This window comes from Dreissena polymorpha, chromosome 3 (genome assembly GCF_020536995.1).
Source record: "Dreissena polymorpha isolate Duluth1 chromosome 3, UMN_Dpol_1.0, whole genome shotgun sequence".
NCBI classification, from domain to species: domain Eukaryota; kingdom Metazoa; phylum Mollusca; class Bivalvia; order Myida; family Dreissenidae; genus Dreissena; species Dreissena polymorpha.
The window spans coordinates 111,252,163-111,279,594 of NC_068357.1; the positions used below are offsets into that span (position 1 = coordinate 111,252,163).

General features: G+C 34.4%; 1 long non-coding RNA gene across 2 annotated transcripts; it reads left to right on the forward strand.

Moving 5' to 3' along the window:
• Nucleotides 1–342: 342 nt before the first annotated feature.
• Nucleotides 343–26,355, forward strand: LOC127871041 (uncharacterized). Of its 2 annotated transcripts, none has more exons than XR_008045066.1 (4): nucleotides 343–648; nucleotides 24,838–24,957; nucleotides 25,249–25,323; nucleotides 25,698–26,355. It is a non-coding gene; the product is annotated as an uncharacterized LOC127871041 (long non-coding RNA). The 2 variants fall into 2 exon arrangements; XR_008045065.1 differs by lacking the exon at nucleotides 343–648 and adding an exon at nucleotides 19,614–20,224.
• The last annotated feature ends 1,077 nt before the right edge of the window (nucleotides 26,356–27,432 follow it).

The window sequence follows — 27,432 nt, forward strand, 5'->3', positions numbered from 1 at the left end:
TGGCAAGCATATATGCATTAGTAGGTTGTTTCGTGATTATTCAGAAACGACTACATAATTCTTTTGGTTCAGCCAGTGCAACTTAACAGAAATAAGTATAAAAAGTTTCTACATCTGACATCAATGTGCCAACTTAATACAAGGTAAGTTGTTTACATTATTTAAAATATTGCAAGCTTACAGTACTCAACAATAAACAGCTGGTACAATGTAATATCATCGTTTTAATTTTAATAAGCCCTTGGTTAATTACCCTTTTTAATGTTATGGATCAATGCATCTCTAACACCTTCAATCGACTTGTTCATGAAAAATATACACCCTCAGTGCATGTTATCCCATACACCATCAATCACTTACGAAGGCTCGATTGGTCATTCTCGGCTCGGGTACTACTTACCGGTACATGTACCCCGGGTACTCTTAACTTTACTTACATGTTCCCTGGGTACGGTAAATAAACTTAAACATACCCGCAAATATTAGATTGTATCCGAGTTGTATATCCGCCAAAAATCCGATGTCGTTAAACATGCTACCGATAACGTAAAACAAAATTGTTAACCTTAAACAACCTTCTCTTTTAAAAAATCTGCATCAACATGCTTTTTAGTTTGAGTGTTGAGAGGACGCCGTAGGAATAAGCAAGTAATCAAGAATACGTCTCTGTTTCTGCTTTTATTTCCTTCATGTATAATGACGATAAGGATTGACGACTAACATTGACGACAATGATCACAAGCATTTACGACTAACACTGACGACAAGCATTGTTAAATTAACGATTTAATTTGAATAATAAGATTATAGTACAACAGATATGCTTTTCAAAGTATAATATAATAGCATACACTCATTAGAATAAGAGGTTTCATAAATAACATATGAAACATTTTCAATCAATATCGAAATATCTTATTCAATATTTATTACACAGCATGAATTAATTGTTAAAACATAATATAAATACTGAATATGGTGTTCCCCATTTAACGGACCTTGCAAACCAAAAAATGTTTCTTTAAAAAAAATCTATGACGGTTAAAAGTGAGCGTGCGATGTCGCGGAAAATATTATACTTGACGACGTCATACAATGACGCGACTTTAAACAATTTAAGATTTAAAATTAAATCACATCATTGATTTTAACAATGAGTTTTGATAAAATAAATGCCATTGAACAGAAAATTGACATAAATGTAAACATAATTAATTTTTACAAAATACCCGACAACAACCGATTTAGTGTTAAAATTCCCGGGTACGTTTTAGTATATTTACCGTACCCAGGGTACGAGCCTTACTAACTGTATTATTATTATATCTCACCGACTACAAGGTACCTTTACCTTGTTGTGTTTATCAACCTGGAATTTATGTAAAATCCGGCTTTCTTTACTTTTTTTTTTTCATTCATTTGATTACACAAAACGTACCTCGTGGAAAATTATTTGAATCTTTGGATTTTAATGGCGACAAGCTGGAAGTGTCAATTTATTTTAAAAACGAATCTAAGATTTTAAGTATTGTGTGTTTTTCATGCATAATTCAGTGTTTTCCAGAAAATTGAGTACCAGTTATATGGCCGGCAACTATGCAGCAAAACAAAAGCATTTATGACATTTACTTGATATATTTGGGAAAAGAAGCAGTCATGTAAATGTAAGAGTAAATGTAACCGGCAGAATCGCTGGCTGCCGGTATTTAAAGAGAACACTGATAATAGTAAACTAAATCTCTACGACACGATTACAGCGTTGTAAAATTGTGTTTTGGGTGATAATGGTTAGTAATTCATACAAATGTTATTAAAAAATATTGTGCTTTAAAATTAATTTTGAGAATGGGATGGAAGAACAGAAAATGAAGAGCATACAGGGATGGAAATAAGTGGTTTCCCATGAGCCCGGGGCAAGTAGATTTTGGCCTGGGCAACTCAATTTCAAAAGTTGGTAAACTTGTTTTTTTTTTAATCTTAAAACAATTCAGTGCAATAAAAATTGAAAAACAATTGATCACCATGGATCAATACTAGTTAAATAACATTCATTATATAGGAATAGGACATGATTCAATTCAGGCTCATAATAATACATCATGCATTGAACATGTGTATTGTCAGCAAATGTATATAATTATCTATTATTTTATTAAAAAAATATAATAATATTCACATGTTCATATTTCTGGGCTCGTTATTCTTTATCTGGGCAACCAAAATACTAAAGATGGTTGCACACAATAGTAAAAAGTTAGTTTCAATCCCTGGCATATCATTGTAACTTTATTGTTTAACTGCATTGCATTAAAATTGTGATTGAGGTAAGCTTGTTGTTTATAGTATATTTTCTTTTGAGCTCGACTATTATATATGAAATATATATAGTGTAGCTATCCTACTCACCCCGACGTAGGTGCGCGCATTGGAATGTTTGCGTACCACCTCGAATATATTTCCTATGTCCATTGACATATTGCTTTCATACATGTATTTTGCTTCTTAACCAACATGACCCCAATGTATAAACAAAAGCAGATAACTGTATCAAGCATTTTGTAACAATTATGGCCTTTTTTTCACTAAGAATAAGCATATAATTGATAAATCTATTTTAAAGTTTGCGTACCACCTTTAAATTGCCACAACTTTTTTATTATGCTCTCCCCAAATTTTTTAAGGGGGGAGCATATAGTCGCTGCTTCGTCTGTCCGTCCATGCACAATTTTTGTCCGGGCTATTTCTCAGCAACTAATGACTGGAATTCAATTTAACTTAATGGGAAGCTTCACTACCAAGAGGAGACATGCATATTATCAGCCGGTTCTGGTCAGATGATTTTTCACAGAGTTACAATATATGGCCCTATGAAATTTTCCATTAACTGTACATATAACGCGATCTACCTGTTGGCGTATTCGTTATTACTGGGAAAAATCTAGTTTTTGATTAAATCACGAAAAAGTGTTGTTTTTTATTGCGCAATCGCTATAAACACGTGGCTTGGCCGGAAGTACATGTAGCCTTAATAGCAACCCCAAGACAATTCACCCCCAGGAGACAATTGACGGGCTAGACAATTCAAATTAGATTTTTCATACCCCAATTTTTCGATTTTCGTAATCATTTTTGTCGTACCCAAATGTTTTTCGTACCCAAATTTGTTCGTACCTAAAAAAAAATTCGTGCCCATTATTTTCGTACCCAAATGTTTTTCGTACCCAAATTTTTCGTACCCAATTTTTTTCGTACCCCTTTTTTTTCGTGCCCAATTTTTTTCGTACCCATTTTTTTCGTACCTAAATTTTTGTTCGTACCAAATTTTTTCCGTAACAATTTTTTTTTTTTCGTACCCATTTTTTTCGTACCCAAATGTTTTTTGTTCCTAATTGTTTTCGTACCCAATTTTTTTTTCGTACCCATTTTTTTCGTACCCAAATTTGTTCGTACCCATTTTTTTTCGTACCCATTTTTTTTCGTACCAATCTTTTTCGTACCCAAATTTGTTCGTACCCAATTTTTTTTTCATACCCATTTTTTTCGTACCCAAATAAAAAAATCGTACCCATTTTTTTAGTACCCAAATTTGTTTCGTACCCAAATTTTTATTTGTACACATTTTTTTCGTACCCAAATAGTTTTCGTACCCTAATTTTTTTTGTTTCCTTTATTTTTTTGTACTCTAATTTGTTTTCGTAACCAAATTAGTTTTTTTTCCTGCCCATATTATGTTCGTACCCATTATTTCTTCGTACACAAATTTGTTCGTACCCAAATTTTTTCGTACCCATATGTCGTACTCAAATTTTTTTCGTACACAAATTTGTTCGTACCTAATTTTTTATTCGTACCCATTTTTTTCGTACCCAAATAGTTTTTCGTACCTTTATTTTGTTCGTACCCTTTTTTTTTCGTACTCAAATTTGTTTTCGTACCCAAATTATTTTTTTTCGTACCCACTGCCCACATATTTTTTCGTACCCAAATTTTTGTCGAAATAATCGGCTTTCAATTTGATTTGATCTCCCCACTCATTCCATCCCGCGAAACCCTTAAGGTGTCGCAACTCTAGTAGTAAGTATGGAATGAGTGATGTATTGGACGTCATCATTGATGACGTTCATTCGAACGAATGATAAAGGGGGCTAAGTTTCATTAAGTTGGTGCATATAGTCGCGATTTGGGAGTCTTGAAAACTGGCCCAGCACGTTTGCTGAAATTTGACATGCATATGGACAAGAATGCGATCTACCTGTTGGCGTAGGCGTTATACCTGGGAAAAATCTAGTTTTTGATGAAATCACGAAAAAATTTCGCAAGTTTTACATAACCGGAATTACAAAATGCGTTATGTGGATATACCGATACTCTACCGAAATATCCGAAATCAAACTTTCATAAAAACAATGTTTCATTAGTTATTTCAGTGTATTTCGCAACAATCTATATTAAAATACGCAGTTTTTCGATAAATAATCAATATTAATGGGGATTTCGTGGGATCTCGGGGATTCCTGGGGATTTTGGTAATTAGGGGAACTTCGGTATTTCTTCACACCCGTCAAAATGGTTAGCCTTATTTGTAAAGAGTTAGACACTCGCTCATACAAAATGACAAGAGTTAGGAGCATTGTCGCAAAGGATGTCGCAAAGTCGTTTGCATTGAACATCCGAGTCCAAAAATGACAAGAGTTAGAAAAAAATTGCTTTAATAGTGTTTCATGGTGCAAGCAGTCAATAAACCTTAATTTATTCACAAGAAAATGACAAGAGTTAGAAAGAAACACGTGCTTTAACTGTGTTTTCGGTCACGAGCGGTCAATATACTTTATATATTTACATGCAAAATGACAAAAGTTAGAAAAAAACCTGTCGTTTGCATTGAACATCTGAGTCCAAAAATGACAAGAGTTAGAAAAAATTGTTTTTAATAGTGTTTCACGTTGCAAGCAGTCAATAAACCATAATTTATTCACAAGAAAAATGACAAGAGTTAGAAAGAAACACGTGCTTTAACTGTGTGTTAGGTCACGAGCGGTCAATATACTTTATATATTTACATGCAAAATGACAAGAGTTAGAAAAAAAACCTGTGGTTTGCATTGAACATCTGAGTCCAAAAATGACAAGAGTTAGAAAAAATTGCTTTAATAGCGTTTCACGTGAGTCCAAAAATGACAAGAGTTAGAAAAAATTGCTTTAATAGTGTTTCACGGTGCAAGCAGTCAATAAACCTAAATTTATTCACAAGAAAAATGACAAGAGTTAGATAGAAGCAGGTGCTTTAACTGTATTTTCAGTCACGAGCGGTCAATATACTTTATATATTTACACGCAAAATGACAAGAGTTAGAAAAAATCCTTTCGTTTTCATTGAACATCTGAGTCCAAAAATGACAAGAGTTAGATAAAATTGCTTTAATAGTGTTTCAAGGTGCAAGCAGTCAACACACCTAAATTTATTCACAAGAAAAATGACAAGAGTTAGAAAGAAACACGTGCTTTAACTGTGTTTTCGGTCACAAGCGGTCAATATACTTTATATATTTACATGCAAAATGACAAGAGTTAGAAAAAAACCTGTGGTTTGCATTGAACATCTGAGTCCAAAAATGACAAGAGTTAGAAAAAATTGCTTTAATAGCGTTTCACGTGAGTCCAAAAATGACAAGAGTTAGAAAAAATTGCTTTAATAGTGTTTCACGGTGCAAGCAGTCAATAAACCTAAATTTATTCACAAGAAAAATGACAAGAGTTAGATAGAAACACGTGCTTTAACTGTATTTTCAGTCACGAGCGGTCAATATACTTTATATATTTACACGCAAAATGACAAGAGTTAGAAAAAATCCTTTCGTTTTCATTGAACATCTGAGTCCAAAAATGACAAGAGTTACGGTAGATAAAATTGCTTTAATAGTGTTTCAAGGTGCAAGCAGTCAACACACCTAAATTTATTCACAAGAAAAATGACAAGAGTTAGAAAGAAACACGTGCTTTAACTGTGTTTTCGGTCACGAGCGGTCAATATACTTTATATATTTACATGCAAAATGACAAGAGTTAGAAAAAAACCTGTCTTTTGCATTGAACATCTGAGTCCAAAAATGACAAGAGTTGGAAAAAATTGCTTTAATAGTGTTTCACGTTGCAAGCGGTCAATAAACCTTAATTTATTCACAAGAAAAATGACAAGAGTTAGAAAGAAACAGGTGCTTTAACTGTGTTTTCGGTCACGAGCGGTCTATATACTGTATATATTTACATGCAAAATGACAAGAGTTAGAAAAAAACCTGTCGTTTGCATTGAACATCTGAATCCAAAATGACAAGAGTTAGAAAAATTGCTTTAATAGTTTTTCACGGTGCAAGCAGTCAATAAACCTAAATTTATTCACAAGAAAAATGACAAGAGTTAGAAAGAAACACGTGCTTTAACTGTGTTTTCGGTCACGAGCGGTCAATATACTTTATATATTTACATGCAAAATGACAAGAGTTAGAAAAAAAACCTGTCTTTTGCATTGAACATCTGAGTCCAAAAATGACAAGATTTGGAAAAAATTGCTTTAATAGTGTTTCACGTTGCAAGCGGTCAATAAACCTTAATTTATTCACAAGAAAAATGACAAGAGTTAGAAAGAAACAGGTGCTTTAACTGTGTTTTCGGTCACGAGCGGTCTATATACTTTATATATTTACATGCAAAATGACAAGAGTTAGAAAAAAAAACTGTCGTTTGCATTGAACATCTGAATCCAAAATGACAAGAGTTAGAAAAAATTGCTTTAATAGTGTTTCACGGTGCAAGCAGTCAATAAACCTAAATTTATTCACAAGAAAAATGACAAGAGTTAGAAAGAAACACGTGCTTTAACTGTGTTTTAGGTCACGAGCGGTCAATATACTTTATATATTTACATGCAAAATGACAAGAGTTAGAAGAGTTGAGAGAGGCCAGCAGTAAATATACGTCATTTATTCGAATGGAAAAATGACAAGAGTTAGAAGAAACATATCATTTAATTGTGTTTCACGAGGCCAGCAGTCAATTTACTCAATTTATTCAAATGCAAAATGACAAGAGCTAGAAAAACACTTGCTTTAATTGTGTATCACGAGGCCAGCATTAAATATACGTCATTTATTCACATGCAAAATGACAAGAGCTAGAAAAACATATCGTTTAGTTGTGTTTCACGAGGCCAGCAGTCAATTTACTTCATTTATTCAAATGCAAAATTACAAATGCTAGAAAAACACATGCTTTAATTGTGTATCACGAGGCCAGCAGTAAATATACTTCATTTATTCACCTGCACAATGACAAAAGATATTAAAAGCAATTCTTTAATTGTGTTTCATGGTGCCAGCAGTCAATAATACTTAATTTATTCATATGCAAAATAACAAGAGTTTAGAAGAAACTTATCGTTTAATTGTGTTTTATGTCGCGAGCAGTAAATATACTTCATTATTTACATGCAAAATGACAAGAGCTAGAAAAAGCACATGCCGGTACGCGGTGACCCCAGCTTTATTTGATTATGTTTGCATGTTGTTATGTATTGTGTAATGCTGTTTTTTGTATCGTGCAGTGCGGTTTTGGCCATTGATCACTTGCAATAAATAAAGGACCACATGCTAGTGTATAATGAGAAAGCAATACTGCAATAGTTTCAATGATAACAATATAATTGAAGGTCGCGGTGGTGTAATGGATTTGTTGTCCGCCTAGCAATCGGGAGTTCGTGGGTTCGATCCCTACTCTGGGAGCGTTCTCATTATCTCTTCGATAGATACCAAGTTCTGGTTCTTCCAAGGAAACGGACTCGAGAGTGTCTCAATAAGCCTTAGGATTTTGATGTAATCGAGCAAAAATAAATAAGCTTAAATTAGTTCAAACATTAACTTATGTAATTGATATCATTTGGCAAATGTATGAAGCCGTTTTACGATGGAAGTAATTAGTAAGCTTTAATAACGCCTTTGAGAGCATACTCAAGACACAACAGTGATTCACTATAGCAAAAATATATGCATAATTTATTTATAGAGCTTGAATTATACAAAAACAATACATAATACAAAAGGCTGTCACATACATGTTATGCTCGAGGAGTGGGCAAATGTATGAAGCTGTTTTACGATGGAAGTTATTAGTAAGCTTTAATTACGCCTTTTTTAGAGCAAATTAAAAAAATTATGTTTCGGTCGTCCTAAAGGTAATGACGTTATGCATTTTCGGTCATATTATGTACCGTAGTGATGTTACACATACTGATACATGTAGTGGAATGTTGCCAAAAATTTAATATGAAATTGTTCAAAATGATCTTACTTAAGTAAACTTCAACAAATTGCTTAATGTATTATTATTTATTCGGTTACTAATCATCCGATCATTATGTTTTACAACATTGCAATAAGTGAGCAAATATGTATTTAAAGTTTAAAAGACATACTCATAAATACATACTCAAGACACAACAGTGATTCACTATAGCAAAAATATATGCATAATTTATTTATAGAGCTTGAATTATACAAAAACAATACATAATACAAAAGGCTGTCACATACAAGTAATGCTCGAGGAGTGGGCTTTGTCACAGATATTGGCTATACAAGTTCAAAGTGGTTGGCATATGAAACATGTGTTAGGACTTATTATCATCAAAATACAATAAAGCTACCTTTACAATTCAGTAGAAACGAAAGTTTGTATAAATATTACTCAACACTTCATAGAGAAATAACTCATGAAAAAAATTATTGAACTTACAATATTTGCTTACATGTACATGTATTTCTTGATACTTAAGTTCCAATTCGGTATTAGCAACTTTATTTTCGTTTAAGTTCACACATATTTTTAAACACTGCGTACCCAGCTATTTTAATTGTATGTATACATGTATTTAACTCACGTTCATACAGTATCCTTTTATGTTTGATAAATGTGGCATAAAAAATCATCGATCTGTGAACACACTCCTTTAAATGTCATTAACAAATTTCAGACCCTCACTGCAACAACTAACTAACTCTACCACAATTTTCTAAAAATAATCATGCACAGTTCTTAAATTAATTTGAAATTAACACAAGAAAAGGCCAATAACCATACAAAACACCATTAACAAACAGTTATAGAAAATACATATGCAGGGCTGCGGGAGAAACACACAATTTCAGATTTGTATTGTATTGTATTGCCATGAAGAGGTAACACCTTCACACAGGCATCTTCTCCTTAATGGTAGTCCCTGTACAAAGAAAGAAGCAACAAGGGCTGTTTGTAAAACATGCATGCCCCCCTATATGGGCTATAAGTTGTAGTAGCAGCCATTGTGTGAATACGTTTTTTGTCACTGTAAACAACGGTGGTGGTGGTGGTGGTTGTGGTGGTGGTGGTTGTGGTGGTGGTGGTGGTGGTGGCAGTGGTGGTGGTGGTTGTCTTGGTGGTGACGGTGGTGGTGGTCGTGGTGGTGGCGGTGGTGGTGGCGGCGGTGGTGGTGTTGGTGGTTGTCGTGGTGGTGACGGTGGTGGTGGTGGATACAATGCATTACAAAAATGCAGTTAGCCTTACATTTGGTAAATTTTAAATATATTACAAGGGAGGCAAATGCTGTAACAAAACAGAACATGCATAAACGGTAGTTGTTTCCCTTGTTTGAACCATGCTAAATCCTTAAAATGCCTATTTCCAGTAACTGACCTTCACCTGTGACCTTTGACCTAGTGACCTCAAAATCAATAGGGATCATCTGCGAGTCATGATCAATGTACCTATGAAGTTTCATGATCCTAGGCCCAAGCGTTCTTGAGTTATTGTCTGACAACCACCTGGTGGACAGACCGACGGACAGACAGACCGACATGAGCAAAGCAATATACCCCCTCTTGTTCGAAGGGGGGCATAAAAAAACTATGATAACTACACAGAATGTTTACACATTTAATGTTTTAGAACATTTTTATTGTAAAAGAATATATTCTGTCATCATTGTTATTTGGTAAATTAGATGTTGATGTATCTCATTAACTGTGAATTCGAGTATTGGTATGCTTCTGTTTTTATCCCCACGCTTTTTGAAAAAAATGTGGGGATATTGTGGTTATCTCCGCCGTCCGTCGGTCTGTCTGTCCGTCCGTCCTGGCCACTATCTCCTCCTACACTAAAAGCACTAGAACCTTGAAACTTACACACATGGTAGCTATGAGCATATGTGCGACCCTGCACTATTTGGAATTTTGATCTGACCCCTGGGTCAAAAGTTATAGCGGTTGGGGTGGGGCCGCGTCAGAAATTATCACTCATTTTTTTAGGTTATTTTACATTTACTTCTTTATTTCTACACCGATTCACTTCAAATTGATACTGGACCTCTCTTATGACAATACGGTCAATCTCAACCATGCATGGCCCCATTCCCAACCCTGGGGCGCCCCGCCCACATAGGCCACACCCACCAAAAAATTCCATTTACTATAATTTTTTCATTTCTACACGGATTCACTTAAAATTGATACTGAACTTTTGTTATGACATTAGGGTCAATCTCAACTATGCATGGCCCCAATCCCAACCATGGGGCGCCCGCCCACATAGGCCACACCCACCAAAAAATTCCATTTACTATAATTTTTTCATTTCTACACGGATTCACTTCAAATTGATACTGAACTTCTCTTATGACATTAGGGTCAATTTCAACTATGCATGGCCCCAATCCCAACCCTGGGGCGCCCGCCCACATAGGCCACACCCACCAAAAAATTCCATTTACTATAATTTTTTAATTTCTACACGGATTCACTTCAAATTGATACTGAACTTCTCTTATGACATTAGGGTCAATCTCAACTATGCATGGCCCCATAACCAACCCTGGGGCCCGCCCACATAGACCACACCCACCCAAAATTGCCTTTACTATAATTTCTTCATTTCTACACCGATTCACTTCAAATTGATACTGAACCTCTCTTATGACAATACGGTCAATCTCAACTATGCATGGCCCCATTACCAACCCTGGGGCCCCGCCCACATAGACCACACCCGCCCAAAATTGCCTTTTACTATAATTTCTTCATTTCTACACCGATTCACTTCAAATTGATACTGAACTTCTCTTATGACAATACGGTCAATCTCAACTATGCATGGCACAATTACCAACCCTGGGGCGCCCTGCCCACATATGTCACACCCACCCAAAATTGCCTTTTACTATAACTTCTTCATTTCTACACCAATTCACTTCTAATTGATGATGAACTTCTCTTATGACAATACGGTCAATCTCAGCTATGCATGGCCCCATTACCAACCCTGGGGCACACCTAGGTCAAACATTCGGCGTGGGGATACGCGTCGGCCTCTGCCGCGCCATTTCTAGTTTAATTTTATTAGTATTCTGCTTTAACTATGTTGGGTCAGGCTCTTAATTTCTGTCAACGGAATGAAATATCAGCATCTTCCTGCATCATGTACACTCAGTGACCCTGTGATAATCCTTCTGCATCCTCCTAGAATCCTCCTCATGTGATTATCCTTCTTGCATCCTCCTACTGTGATTATCCTCGTTGCATCCTCCAACTATAATTATCCTCCTTGCATCCTCCTGTGATTATCCTCCTTGCATCCTCCTTCTGAGATTATCCTCCTTGAATTCCCCTCCTGAGATTATCCTCCTTGCATCCTCCTGTGATTATCCTCCTTGCATCCTCCTTCTGAGATTATCCTCCTTGAATTCCCCTCCTGAGATTATCCTCCTTGCATCCTCCTCCTGAGATTATCCTCCTTGCATCCTCCTGTGATTATCCTCCTTGCATTCTCATCCTGTGATTATCCTCCTTGCATTCCCCTCTTGTGATTATCCTCCTTGCATCCTCCTCCTGAGATTATCCTCCTTGCATCCTCCTCCTGAGATTATCCTCCTTGCATCCTCCTCCTGAGATTATCCTCCTTGCATCCTCCTCCTGTGATTATCCTCCTTGCATCCTCCTCCTGAGATTATCCTCCTTGCATCCTCCTCCTGAGATTATCCTCCTTGCATTCTCATCCTGTGATTATCCTCCTTGCATTCCCCTCTTGTGATTATCCTCCTTGCATCCTCCTCCTGAGATTATCCTCCTTGCATCCTCCTCCTGAGATTATCCTCCTTGCATCCTCCTCCTGTGATTATCCTCCTTGCATCCTCCTCCTGAGATTATCCTCCTTGCATCCTCCTCCTGTGATTATCCTCCTTGCATCCTCCTCATATGATTATCCTCCTTGCATCCTCTTCCTGTGATTATCCTCCTTGCATCCTCCTCCTGAGATTATCCTCCTTGCATCCTCCTCCTGAGATTATCCTCCTTGCATCCTCTTCCTGTGATTATCCTCCTTGCATCCTCCTCATATGATTATCCTCCTTGCATCCTCTTCCTGTGATTATCCTCCTTGCATCCTCCTCATGTGATTATCCTCCTTGCATCCTCCTCTTGTGATTATCCTCTTCCTGTGATTATCCTCCTTGCATCCTCCTGTGATTATCCTCCTTGCATTTTAACACGCAATACATGTATGATTACAATATGATGATTACAACAGACTTGCATTTACATAACAGCAGCCACAATTACCTTAGGCTGGTTGTAATGAAGTGCAAATCTGCTTATCGATCACTTCCACATTCACCGAAATTTAATCTGAACACACACAGAAGTGTTGTTTTCAATGCCGAGTGTGGTACATCATTTTAAAACTTCAGTATTATTAAAAGAAACATTGTAAATGTCTACTGTACAAAATATACATGCTTTAGGCATTAGGCTATGGGGAACAGTTTCCCATACAGCCACTGGACCCTTTTGTTGTTGACAATATTTGAGCCTGATTCGATAACAAACAAGAACATATAAATAAATTGATTATGTTTCTACTATTACCATATGTTTGCTACATAACAAGCTATTATATGTACCTACTTAATGAAAAGGTTTGTTTATGTCTATAACTGATGTTCTAGTTAAGAGTAAGGGTGTCACGTTTACAGATTTTTCTAAACGTTTAAACGAAATGAAATAAACGAAACGTTCCCGTTTAAACGGTATCAGGGGTTTTTCTGCCTATTTTGGGAAAAGGAGTCTGACCAAATTGGGAATTTTTTATTGACAAAATTGGTCATTTTGGGAATTTTTGCTTCGATGAAACGGCTCATTTGGGAAAAAAATGTGAATTAATCATGCTTAAAAAATTCAGTGGTTTAACAAATAAATTTGTTTTTATTTGGTTATTTTGTCTTCTTTTTGTAAACAGATGCAATATTGGGCATGTTCAACGTTAATTCAATTACTGCAGTTTTGTTTTTCAGTTACAGTTACACTCTGTGATAAGAACTAAACAGTTAAAACCTTATAGCAAATATTTTGACCAAAACAAACACTGGTTAGTCACACAAGTTATAAGACACTTCATTCTTAAAAAAAAAAATTTGGAAATTGTTTTTTTTTTATAATTTCGGTTTGGGATCGGGTCCGTTTGCTTTGGGAGTGCCTCCATTGTCCGGAGGCGCAGACAGTGCTGAAAAACCCCTGGGTATCCCTATGTCCGTTTTAAAATCATCACGCATCAGTGCCATCACTTCTTCAAACTGAAAGAAGTACTTATTTCCCGATATTATATTTAGTGCATATCCCATTCGCACATGATGTCATACTAAAACCAACTGTTCTCATCGTTGTCTAACCAATGGGTTACAATTTGTCTACTTACATGCCGTAATATTTTGACACGAATGTGAATTATTTACCAACATTCCTTAAACAAGAGTAAACCAGTTTTAAAGTTTATTACGTTTTACTTATAACACGATGTATATCAAAAGATGCATACTTAAATTTTAGTAAAATGTTCCTATACGGAGATTGTTCGCCATATCTCGAGAAATGAATGGCGATGAATAAACGTCGTGAATATTTCCTCAGGCCGACGCGCGTTGAATGTTCAAGAGGATTCGGGGCATTCTCATGCAGCAAAAGCCGGGAATTTCATGATGATGCGCGTTAAATATTCAAGAGGTCTAGTCCGTACATGGTGTATTGTTATGCTTACGGTATTATGAATAAGGGCCATCTGGAGCACAGGATACAAATAGTTTTTAATACGAGTCTTTTTCAGCAACGAGGGCCCTCTCTACACTTTGGAGGATTGGGGCCGGGGCCCTTAGAGGGGGGAATTTTGCGTCGTTTTGGGCGAAAATGGGAATTTTAGAAGATCTTTTCACCAACCATTGAGCACTTAAAATTGCGATATTTTCATATGATTTATATAAATAAACAACTAATCAAAGTTAGTAGCACCATACCAGCAGGCAACATAGGTATAACATTAAATAAAAAAAGGGAGGGGGGATTTATAGCTGAAATAGGGGAAAAAAGTATACTTTTTTCATGTTGGAAAGCCGCCGATATTCGGCAGTAAAAAATGCCAAACGAGGGCCCTGGCAGCTGTTAAAAAGCTATGAAACGTCACAACGTAATGAACTAAAACGAATTTTATTGATATAGACTGGCGTTTAAAGGTTAACTGTTTTTGTAAAGGTTTTTGAGCAAAACACGAAACGTGGCCGTTCAAACGTTTAAACGTGACACCCTTAGTTAAGAGTAGTAATGTTTTGAGTAAATAAATAAGTGGCGATAACAAAAAAAGTAAACGATATATATGTTTCTTCAAACTCTTGTCATTTTTAATATGAATATATAAAGCATATTGAAGGCTGGTGACCTAAAATACAAATAAAGCATGTGTTTATTCTTACTCTTGTCATTTTGCATGCGAATAAATGAAGTATATTGACTTTCCCCGGACCCAACCTGCCACCCCCATTTATCCCAGGGTTCCAGATTGTTAAATGTACACATATTGGGATTGGTTTGACTTTTCAACAAGGAATATTGACGAAAATACACAGTTTGAAAAAAGAACCTGTGTTAATGTATTATATAAAAACAAAGTATAAAACGCACTATGTGCCTATACTCCTATAAATATGAGGTCGATTTACATCGACCTCATATCGTTTAACGTTATTTTGCAATAGCATCGTTCCGACATGAATTTATGTCGGAAGCTTTAACGGCATCAAATTCATGTAACAGCACAGAATAATCATGCAATAAATTATTAAACATAAAATATAAACATTATTTTACTAATTGCATTAGAAAAATGTTTACACAAACTTACAAGTAATGATAGTCCAGACCTTAAAACACTACCACTGTTCAAATTCCATATTGTTGCCATATAGCACTGTGTAAATTGAAAGTTGCATAATGTTACCTCATTGGTCGGTTATAAATACATTGTTTCTCTATATATAGTATTCGATTTAGACGAAAATAATAATTTACGTGGAATGTCATATTAGTTTTCCATTAAAACTTTGATCTTGCCGTGTGTGTTTATGGACGTTATTAATTATGTTATTCATAAGACACGGAAAATAGTTAAAGCGACACTTTCATTTAAAGGTTTAATGTGAACAATATTAAATGAAACTCTTTTTGGTATTAATATATTTTATTGACATGTTAAATTCAATACTTGAAAAGGTGTTTAGTCTTTAAAAAGATGTCGCTGATATTGTTAATTTTAATAACTGTTAATATGCTTAATGTTGTATAAGAAATTGAATAGTTTCACTGAGTTGTATTCACGCCTAAAATCCGATATCGTAAAACGCGCAACGGTTAAGAATAAGGTCTGAATAAGTTTAAGTATTCAGATTCGAATATCAGCAGCTGTGCCAGCTGGGAAGCCCCGTTTTGGATTTAACAACCGCAAGCGAAACAACATACTTTTTTTTAAGTCTTGCACTTAGACTCCATGATCACAAGTATTGGTCCCTGCTGTGGCGTATGACACCATAGTGTTATTTAGTATTGGTCGGCACAGTATCTGATCATAACGAGATAATTGGTTTGTGCTGAACACAGGGGCAATAAAACCACAGATCTATCAATAAACAAGATTATTGAGATATCTTTTATTGAACACCGCGATAAAGATGCTCAAACCACGGACTCTAGATTACACGGATAAGAAACATGGCAACATTCTCAGAATCATCATTGCTATATGTGTAATCACCTAACAATTCGTCTAAAAATAATTTGTATATTTGAGTTGAAGACGATGTACTGTTATATAAGTCTGAATAAACTATCTGTCTGCCTGTCTAATTCTAAGCCGTCATCGTCCCAGTGAAAAAGAAATCTGATTTTGAATAGTTGGACATGATGCCCTGATGTCAAAATACGAAATGACCCGCGTAACACCGACCGTGATTTTCAAGAATCTTTATAATTTAAGGTAAATAACATTTCATATAATTATACACAATTCCCTCGTTGATAATTAACAGCAAACGATGAATGTTTTTGACACCCATTTTATTTCAAGTATGCATGCAAAGCCGAATAAAATCGAGAGGGTCCGCTATATACGCTGTTTCATCATAAATTTAACACCCTTTCTGTGTTATAAACAAGAGCTGAAATCGTTAATGTATTCAGATTTATTTATAATAAGCTTTATTGATATGTTTCGTGAACAAAATCCTACAATATATTCCATAAAAAATATAATAATCATGGCAAAGGAAATTCAATGGCCGGTTTCTAAACAAAAGCATAATCGCCAAAAACGTAGCATCAGTTAAGTGCGTTAGGAACGCGCGCTACTTTCTTCCGCCTTCATTCCTTAATTACTTTCGTTTTTAAACATTTTTTTTTCTATCGTATACAGAATTCTATTCTCCTAAGCAAGATGTAATTTTAAAAACTGAACTCCAAATATAAACGCTACAAATTGGTATTAAGTACCATGGTTCAAACAAAAATCTCAAACCTAAATTCAAGCACTTTTCAAGGACTTTTTAAGGCCAAATTTTCATTTTCAAGGCCGAGAACCGTATGTTAGTTTCCTTTAAAAAATGCATTTTCAAGCCAGATTAACACAGTATATATCATTAATTTGCTCTAACACATTAAAATAATTTCACAATAAATCATTTGTGTTATTTCTAATTATTACATACACATAAATGTTATCCATCCTTAACTCAATAAGTCTCACATATGTATTTACTTTTTAAAGTTATTACAAACAAACACACTGTCTCTTTATATGCTCACATCAAACAGACTAGTTCATTTCATTTAAACAGAAGTCAGTTACTATAACATTTTGTATTTCACAGGGCTGTTGTTGTTAATGTCTGTTTTAGATTGCACAGTTTTAACAATAGCACCTTCCTGTTTCACCAAAAAGCACAATGCAGGACCCCTGTTTGCTTCTCAATTTCATGTTTTCTTTGTGGGTTTCCCCTTTATCGTGGCTTTTCAAAGCGCTTTCACCCATTCCCCCCGACACCAATGGTCTTTATATAGACCCAACAATGTGCTTTTTAAATGTCATTTGTTTTCTGTTCCGAGGAACATTCATAAGTTTCGCGCAAAACATAACGATAAACGTCATTTTGACAACTTCTTTATGACCAGAAAATAGCGCCATGAATATTCATGTTTAAAGAATGTTGACGTATCGTATAAGTTGAAATTATTTAAGCATTTTTCTGCATATCATCGGTGTTTATGACCAGAAAGTAGCGCCAGGAATATTCAGTTAACCACTCTGGTTTGAAACGACACTTCCCCATCGCTGAATTTTTACTCGCGAAAATTGATCACAATGGCGAACCTCTGACGTAGCACACATAATCTGTGACGTGTACACTTAATGTTTCGTACCCAATAGTGTACGAAACTTATATTTTGGTACACATTTTTTGCGCGAAGGAATTTATGATAAATGTTCGTAATATTTTCCATAAGAACGATTCAAGTTTATGGCGATGATAAAAGTAATTTTGAACAAAATAAAAATTTTCAAGGCTTTTTTACATGAAATAAGTACTTTTCTAGCACTTTTTCAAGGCCAACCTTTGTTCAAGGGCTTTTCAAGCCTAGGACTCGTTTTCAAGCACTTTTCAAGCCCTGTGCGAACCCTGAGTACGAACATGTCAAACGTAAATCTAGATTCTAAAACTCCAAAACGGTATGATATTTGCAAAAGTTAAATTTATAACTCGCCGGGCTGTCGAAATCAGAAGAAAAACTTAATATATATTTATATATCTGTTTACTACGTAACGTAAGCTTTCTAATGATATATAATTTGTCAAAATCGGCCGAGAAATGAAACTATAATTCAACAAAAGACGTGAGTGGGTACATCAAAATGTATAACCTCGGCGCTTCGCTGTACGCTAATTGTACAAGATCGATAGCCACAACACGGTAAAACGCGTGGTGGTATAACAAAAAATGTGTATTTCTTGTGTTTATCTCGCTATAAATCCATTAATAACAACGGGAATATACTAAAACGTATATTTTTTTAAAGAGGAATTAATAAGCAACAAGATAACGTATAAACCAATAAAATCGGATGAATAGTTTTTGCATAAGATTGAATTTACTACAGTAAGGGTCAAATACTCGATTCATCAATATACACTCCGTGATACAACTGGCAGTTTTAACACACACATATACTTTTCATTTAATAAAGAGTACAGAAAGCTAAAAAGTGATGTGGTTTGTTGTACAACAACAATTGGTTATGTGTAACCTATTCAAAAAATAATTTCTTTCAAGATAATTCAATGTAATTCTATAAACGACAAACACACTTTGTGTGTTGTGTATGTTTATTTTTAAAAATGTACATAGGTGGTTTAAAAGCACAATTTTTACACATTTAAGAGGTAATCGCTCACATTTATGTCTAATTAATGATAATTTTATGCATTAGCAAAGATTTAACGAGAAAAACTGAAGTTTAAGTTGAACTCAATTTGCTATAGGAAAACGACGGTAGCCGTTTAGACGTAAGCGGGATAGCTTACGTCTAATTATTTGGACTATATGTGCCTATTGACAAAAGATTGAGGAACACTGGACAAGACCGTTTTCATCGAGAACACTCGAGTTGCCATGCCTGTTTATAATACCTATACGCATATTTTTGTCATTATTTGTAGTTGAAAAGTCAAACCAAACACAATAGGTGTACATTTAACAATCTGGAAACCAAGGGTAAGCTGGGGTGGGGGGTAGGGTCCTGGGGAAGGTTGGTAGGGGGAATTAATTATACTGCTGCTTTTTCAGTGAATTATGCAATATTCTATCTTAATATCCGCAGTATTTTGATAAATTATTAATATTAATAGGATTTCGGTATATCTACACACCGATTTAAACGCACTTAATGCACAAGGTTAAACAAACCCTAGTCATTTTTCATTTTAATAATGTATTTTGACTGCTGGTGACCTACCGGTACTTCTTTTGCCAAAGCCTTTGCTGCTGAAGCCAACAGCATACCTCGTATTTGTTTGTATTTCGTGGTCTTTTTATGCATTCTTCAAGTGATCCAAAAAGCACGGTCACATCCTTGGCCATTTTGAAGTGGAACAGTTTTCGGTAACTCGCAAGACAGAGAACGATTTGTGGTACACACATAACTCTTGTCATCTACCGTTCTAACTCTTTACAAATAGGGTCTACGCGTCAAAATGGTCGACTTCGTCAGAATGAACGCTTAGAAAGTATTTACAAAAAAACATCATCTCAAACGATGTAAAGTGAACGCTACTTATCTGTTTTGTAGATAAGCATACGATCCATTGGAAAACACTAACATTTGACATAAAAAAACGCCAGTGGATATGGAAATCTTCATCGTTTGAAATAGCAGACGGCGTCGACCAAAGGCGAAAAGAACGCGAGAAAGTATTAACAAAATAACATAATTAAAAATGATGTCAAGTGAACGCTAATTCGCTGTTTTGTAGATAAGTATACGATCTATTGAAAAACCATAACATTTGACATAAAACACCCGTGGATATGCAAATCTTCTGCGTACCAAATAGCAGACATCATGCGGCGTCTAATCTGAGTCTACGCTGTTTGCCAAGGCCGATAGTATAATGAATGGAAATGCACAAACTCAGCAACTGGCAAGCATATATGCATTAGTAGATTGTTTCGTGATTATTTAGAAACGACTACATAATTCTTTTGGTTCAGCCAGTGCAACTTAACAGAAATAAGTATAATAGTTTCTACACCTGACAACAATGTGCCAACTTTATACAAGGTAAGTTGTTTACATTATTTAAAATATTTCAAGCTTACAGTATACAACAATAAACAGCTGGTACAATGTAATGTCATCGTTTTAATTTTAATAAGCCCGTGGTTAATTACCCTTTTTAATCTTATGGTTAAATGCATCTCTAACACCTTCAATTGACATTCTCGGCTCGGGTACTACTTACCGGTACATGTACCCCGGGTACTCTTAACTTTACTTACATGTAGCCCGGGTACGGTAAAGAAACTTAAACATACCCGCAAATATTAGATTGTATCCGAGTTGTATATCTGCCAAAAATCCGATGTCGTTAAACATGTTAGCGATTAAAGTAAAACAATATTGTTTACCTTAAAGAAACTTCTCTTTAAAAAAAATCTGCATCAACATGCTTTTTAGTATGAGTGTTGAGAGGACGCCGTAGGAATAATCAAGTAATCAAGAATACATCTCTGTTTCTGCTTTTATTTCCTTCATGTATAATGACGATAAGGATTGACGACTAACATTGACGGCAATGATAACAAGCATTGAAAACTAACACTAACGACAAGGATTGGGGACTAGATGTAACATTGACGATTCTCTACAATGAATGAAATTAACAATAAAGAATGAATAATACGATTATAGTACAACAGATCTGCTATTCGAAGTATAATATGATAGCATACACTCATTAGAATAAAAGGTTTCTTAAATAACAATTTGAAACATTTTCAATAAATATCGAAATATCTTATACAATATTTATTACACAGCATGAATTATTTGTTAAAACATAATATAAATACCAAATATGGTGTTCCCCATTTAACGGACCTCGCAAACCAAAAAAAGTTTCTTTAAAAAAATCTATGACGGTAAAAAGTGAACGTGCGACATCGCGGAAAATATACTTGACAACGTCATACAATGACGCGACTTTAAACAATTTAAGATTTTAAATTGAATCACATTAATGATTGTAAAAATGAGTTTTGATAATACATTGTATAAATGCCATTTAACAGAAAATTGACATAAATGTAAACATAATTAATTTTTACAAAATAGCCGACAACAACCGATTTAGTGTTAAAATTCCTGGGTATGTTTTAGTATATTTACCGTACCCAGGGTACGAGCCTTACTAACTGTATTATTATTATATCTCACCGACTACCTTTACCTTGTTGTGTTTCAACCTGAAATTTATGTAAAATCCGGCTTTCTTTACTTTTATTTTTCATTCATTTGATTACGCAATTGTTGACGTATCTCGTGGAAAATTATTTGAATCTTTGGATTTTAGTGACGACAAGCTGGAAGTGTCAATTTATTTTTTACAATGAATCTAAGATGTATTTAATTTTTGTGTGTTTGTCATGCATAGTTCAGTGTTTTCCAGAAAAATTTGAGTAGCCAGTTATATGGCCGGCAACTATGCAGTAAAACCAAAGCATTTGTGACATTTACTTGATATATTTGGGAAAAGTAGCCGGCATCAAGAGTTAATGTAACCGGCAAGATCGCTAGCAGCCGGTATTTAAAGAGAACACTGATAATAGTAAACTAAATCTCTACGACAGGATTACAGCTTTGTAAAATTGTTTTTTGGGTGATAATGGTTAGTAATTCATACTAATGTTATTAAAAAATATCGGCTTTAAATTTAATTTTGAGAATGGGATGGAAGAACAGAAAATGAAGAGCATACAGGGATGGAAATAAGTGGTTTACCGTGAACCCGGGGCAAGTAGATTTTGGCCTGGGCAACTCAATTTCAAAAGTTGGTAAACTTCTTTTTTTTAAAGCTTAAAACAATTCACTGCAATAAAAATTGAAAAACAATTGATCACCATGGATCAATACTAGTTAAATAACATTCATTATTTAGGAATAGGACATGATTCAATTCAGGCTCATAATAAAACATCATGCATTGAACATGTGTTGTCAGCAAATGTATTTAATTATCTATTATTTTATTAAAAGAATGTATAATATTCACATGTTCATATTTCTGGGCTCGTTATTCTTTATCTGGGCAACCAAAATACTAAAGATGGTTGCCCACAATAGTAAACAGTTAGTTTCAATCCCTGGCATATCATTGTATCTCTATTGTTATAAGCATTGCATTAAAGTTGTGATTGAGGTTAGCCTGTTGTTTATGGTATATTTACATTTTAGCTTGAATGTTATATATGAAATATATATAGTCGAGCTATCCTACTCAACCCGGCGTCGGCGTGCGCATTGGAATGTTTGCGTACCACCTCAAATATATTTCCTATGTCCATTGACATATTGCTTTTATATTTTGCATACTTCATTACCGACATAACCCCAATCTATAAACAAGAGCAGACAACTCATTTACTGTATCAAGCATTTTAACAGAATTAGGCCCTTTTTCACTTAGAATTATATGCATATTATTGATAAATCTATGTTAAAGTTTGCATATGACCTCAAATATTTTTTATGTCCCTTGACATATTGCGTTCATACACCATGTATTTTGCTTATTAACCAACATGACCCCAATGTATAAACAAGAGCAGATAACTGTATCAAGCATTTTGTAACAATTATGGCCTTTTTTTCACTTAGAATAAGCATATAATTGATAAATCTATTATTAAAATTGCGTACCACCTTTAAATTGCCATAACTTGTTTATTATGCTCCCCCCCAAATTTTTTAGGGGGAGCATATAGTCGCCGCTTCGTCTGTCCGTCGGTGCACAAATTTGTTTCGTACCCAATTTTTTTTGTACCCAAATTTATATATGTACCCTTTTTTTTTCGTACCCAAATAGTTTTTTGTACCCTAATTTTTTCGTTCCCTATAGGTTTTCATAACCAAATTTTTTTTCGTACCCAATTTTTTTTTACACAAATTTGTTCGAACCCCAATTTCTTTGAACCCATTTGTTCGTACTCAAATTTTTTTCGTACCCAAATTCGTTTTGTTCCCAATTTTTTTTGTACCCAAATTTTTATTTGAACCTTTTTTTTCGTACCCAAATAGTTTTTCGTACCCTAATTTTTTTTCATAACCAATTTTTTTTTCGTACCCACATTTTTTTGTACCCAATTTTTTCGTACACAAATTTGTTCGTACCCAAATTTCTTCGTACCCATTTGTTCGTACTTTTTTTTTTTTGTACACAAATTTTTTCGTACCTTATTTTTTATTTGTACCCATTTTTTTCGTACCAAAATAGTTTTTTCGTTCCCTTATTTTGTTTGTACCCTTTTTATCGTACTCAAATTTGTTTTCGTACCCAAATTTGTTTTTTTTTTCCTACCCACATATTTTTTCGTACCATTTTTTTTAAGAAATAATCGATTTTCAATTTGATTTGATCTCTCCACTCATTCCATCACGCGAAACCCTTAAGGTGTCGCAACTCTAGTATAGTTGTAACCCCGCGAAAATGACGTCACTTAAGAATTTATTGGCGCGAACATTTTGAAAGCGGTATCTGTACAGGACGCTATGGAAGATGGCGGGTCTATCGATGGGAAGTTGCACATTTTCATGCGTATGCTTTTTACACGTCATTACCGAACGACCACTCATGTCCCTTTAAATGCATATTTGACCGTTTTATATGTATATTACTATCAACGTAAGTTACCTCTTTACTATCAATGTTTATAATAGCATGATTATAATCGACAGACGCTTATAGAAATGTTTTTTTCGAAAAATGTCATTTCCGAAACGGTCATTACCGAAACGAATAAAATGTTGCGGTAATGACAAGAACGTTTCGGAGATTACATTAAACATGCAATCTTGAAAAAAGTTTTTATTAGTATACTAAGAGTACTTCAATTGCTTATTCTAAAAAAAATGAAAAAATGAAACAAGTTACTTGTATAATTGTTTTCTTAAAAAATGAAATCAGATAGGAGACGTAGTCGTTTTATAATGTCTTTAACGGTAATTACTAATATCTTTTTCACCAACGCTGCTTGATAAAATTTTATAATGTTCGCATTGTTTTATCATAATTTTGATGAATAAATAAATAAATAAAAATAAATAAATAAATATTTTATACAGTCAGTATTCAGTACATACGGAATATGATGGATGATCCAGATGCATGGCGATTGCACCGCTTCAGCATAACGCAGCTGTATACTGCTATATAGAAAGAGAAACTTTTAAAATCAATATGCACTAATGACTATACAGTACATTACATTAAGCTTTTTGAAGTCAACGAGGAAAAGATGGAAGAAATAGAAAAGGAGATCCCGAAAAGATAAAGCTAGTTAAAAATACTATAAAAATACATCAGGTATTTGCAATAATTTAAATTGCTTTCTTTTTTTAATTACGAGTTAAGTAGTTTGTCGTTTTTACCCCAGGTCAACTGAGCTTAGCCTTTGCAAACAAGGTGGAGCTATATGCCAGACGCAGAGTAACTACGCTCTTGATTAGATACCAATGCACTTACAGAAATTGATATTCAGACAGTATTACTTCAAAATTTTGATACCAAATGCCCAAACAGGTAAACTCAACATTAAGCAGACAGATGACAATTATCCCAGCATGCAAAGGGTTCAACGTTGCAGGATAATGACGTTAATAACTTGTGTTTTTTTCAGGTGACAACTACTGAACAGCTGAAGATTAGTGCAAGAATACTCAGTTGTTCTAGCTGTGTGGATCTTAAGTGCAGGTGCTATATTCCCGAGGACACATGCTTTACTGACCATGCTAACGAGGTTAATCTAATAAATTGATGCACTTTATTAGTATTAAAACTGGATAAATTAATTGGCAAAACTTTCCTTTCGTTATAGCTTTAATTCCGCATATTTTATTTATTTAGCGCTATTGATGTAGAATTATATGCATTTATGCACACTAATTAGAATGGAGATTTTTTTTCATTTTTACATTCATTTGTATACTGCCAAGTGCCAACAATACTGGTCGCAAACACACTTTAGCGTTTAATATAAGTACATCTCATTCATTTATCATTCTGGACTAATTTACAGTTGTAAATTCAGATTGCTGTGAATACTGAGGTCTCAGTCGGGGGTCCATGTCCTGAAAATTCTACAGAAGATGTACCCAGTGAAAAGGTAATGTGATTTATTAATTATTATACACAAATAGATACATCTATGTATCGTGAAAAGTAATCGGAAATCCTAGAAGTTACATCCATGCGGACGTTATATGTATATACTAAAATGTTATGTCGCGTAGCAAGTTTAAATTTGTATACCCGTTGGTATTAAATATTTGCCAAAAACTGAATGCGTATTCTGTTATGATCTTTAATTAATATGACTCCGTCTTATGTGCACATTGCTTTCTTATTTCAATGTTATATAAACCATATTGAATTTTGCCCAATACGTAGTTTACGGAATGTGCAATCCGTCCGTAAACGTGCATAATATTATAGACCTTAAAGCCATTTATTTCAATTTTTGAATTTTTCAATATTCAGAGTCTTCTTAAGCCGGTTGATGTTGTTGACGAGTCACATGTTGGAAAGTACTGCATGGTCCTCTACGTTTACGATGGGCTATCCTATCCAGGGATCATTTTACCCGTTGACGAGGATTACGTTGAAGTCAAAACCATGAGTAGAGTTGGGCGAAATACTTCAAATAGGTGGTTCTGGCCTATGAGAGATGACGTACTGTGGTACGATAGAAAGTCAATCATAACACTTCTTGATGAAGAGCCAGTACACGTAACAAAGAGACACCTTAAAATAAACGACGACATTTGGGCTGCGGTTGAAAGTGCGCTAGAATGAATTTAACTGTTTATATTGTGCCAAACACTGCTAAATTGAATCGGACGCAAATAAATTGATGTTTAAAGTTAATTGTTTGAAATCAACGTTCTGTTCAACTTTTGAGTTTTGTGTGAATAGGAAGTTCTGCTTTACGTGTCGTTGGAGGAAGATTTTTGAACTGTGAAATCGAACATATGCATCAGTACATGTCAAATTAACGGACTTATATCAGTGACAGCGTGATTATTTACCATTGAAAAGTGTGAAAATGTGGAAATGTTGAAATGTTTATATCTTAGTCGACTTTTAATTAAGTTAGAATTTACTTATTATTTCTGAGAATAAAATTTTGTGAAACGTGTATTCCTACATTTTCGTAAACATTTACATTCCGTTTACCTGGGTGTATTCAATCACTATAATTACAGCATTAATACAAAACCCAATATTTACAGTAGTGCCGCGTTTCCAAATCAGTCTCGTTTCAATTATGAAAGTACGTTGCGCTCACAAACCGGCCAAGATCAAAACGAGACACTAATGTCACTATTGTTTTGTGTCGTGCTGTAACTGCAGTACTTAATGGTCGTATGATGTGATTTATATGGAAATAGAAATGATTAGATCACTATATTAAAAGAAGGATGAAATCACGTTATGTGTATGTCGAAGTACATGTTTGTAACTTGTTTTATGAGTATCTAGATTTACTATCTAGTCTACAAACATATAACAAACGAGTGTCATTCATTTGAGTTATAAAATATATATATATATATAAGTTGAACAATTTTTACTTGTCATTACCACAATGTTTCGTCATTTCCGCAACTATTTGTCATTTCCGCGACTGTCAAGATTTTTTAATATATTTGCAACTGTAAATATTCTGAAACATGAGTTCAAAGACATTCACAATTAAGTAAACTGTATGGATTTCAGTGAAAATTGTTTTTCACATTTGACACAAATAGAAGATAATCATCTCGAAATTGTATCTTTTTCGAAACAAAGAACTTCTTTGCAATCTACTTCAATTGTATAATATTTTCGTAAGTAACTTTCATGTATGAACGAGAAAATTGTACATATAACTATATTATTTGTGAAAATTATAAACGAAAACTAAGCCAATGAAATATATATAGTGTATTATTATATATTACATGATTTAGTACACTATATATTTTATTCATAGTGGCTACACATATTCAGGCTAAGTCCCTCGTAGTTTAGTGCCTACGCATCAGAACTCCTAATTGCTGCATATTGACGGATCCGAATCTTTAAGTAGCAGTTTTAGCAGAGTGATGTTTCATAACATGATATCTTATGTATAATTAAACGACCTTAGTACCTTTATGATTACATAATTATACATGCTTCAGATCAACCGTTTCGCTACAAGGAACGTTAGTTAAAATTGTTTAAGCTCGTG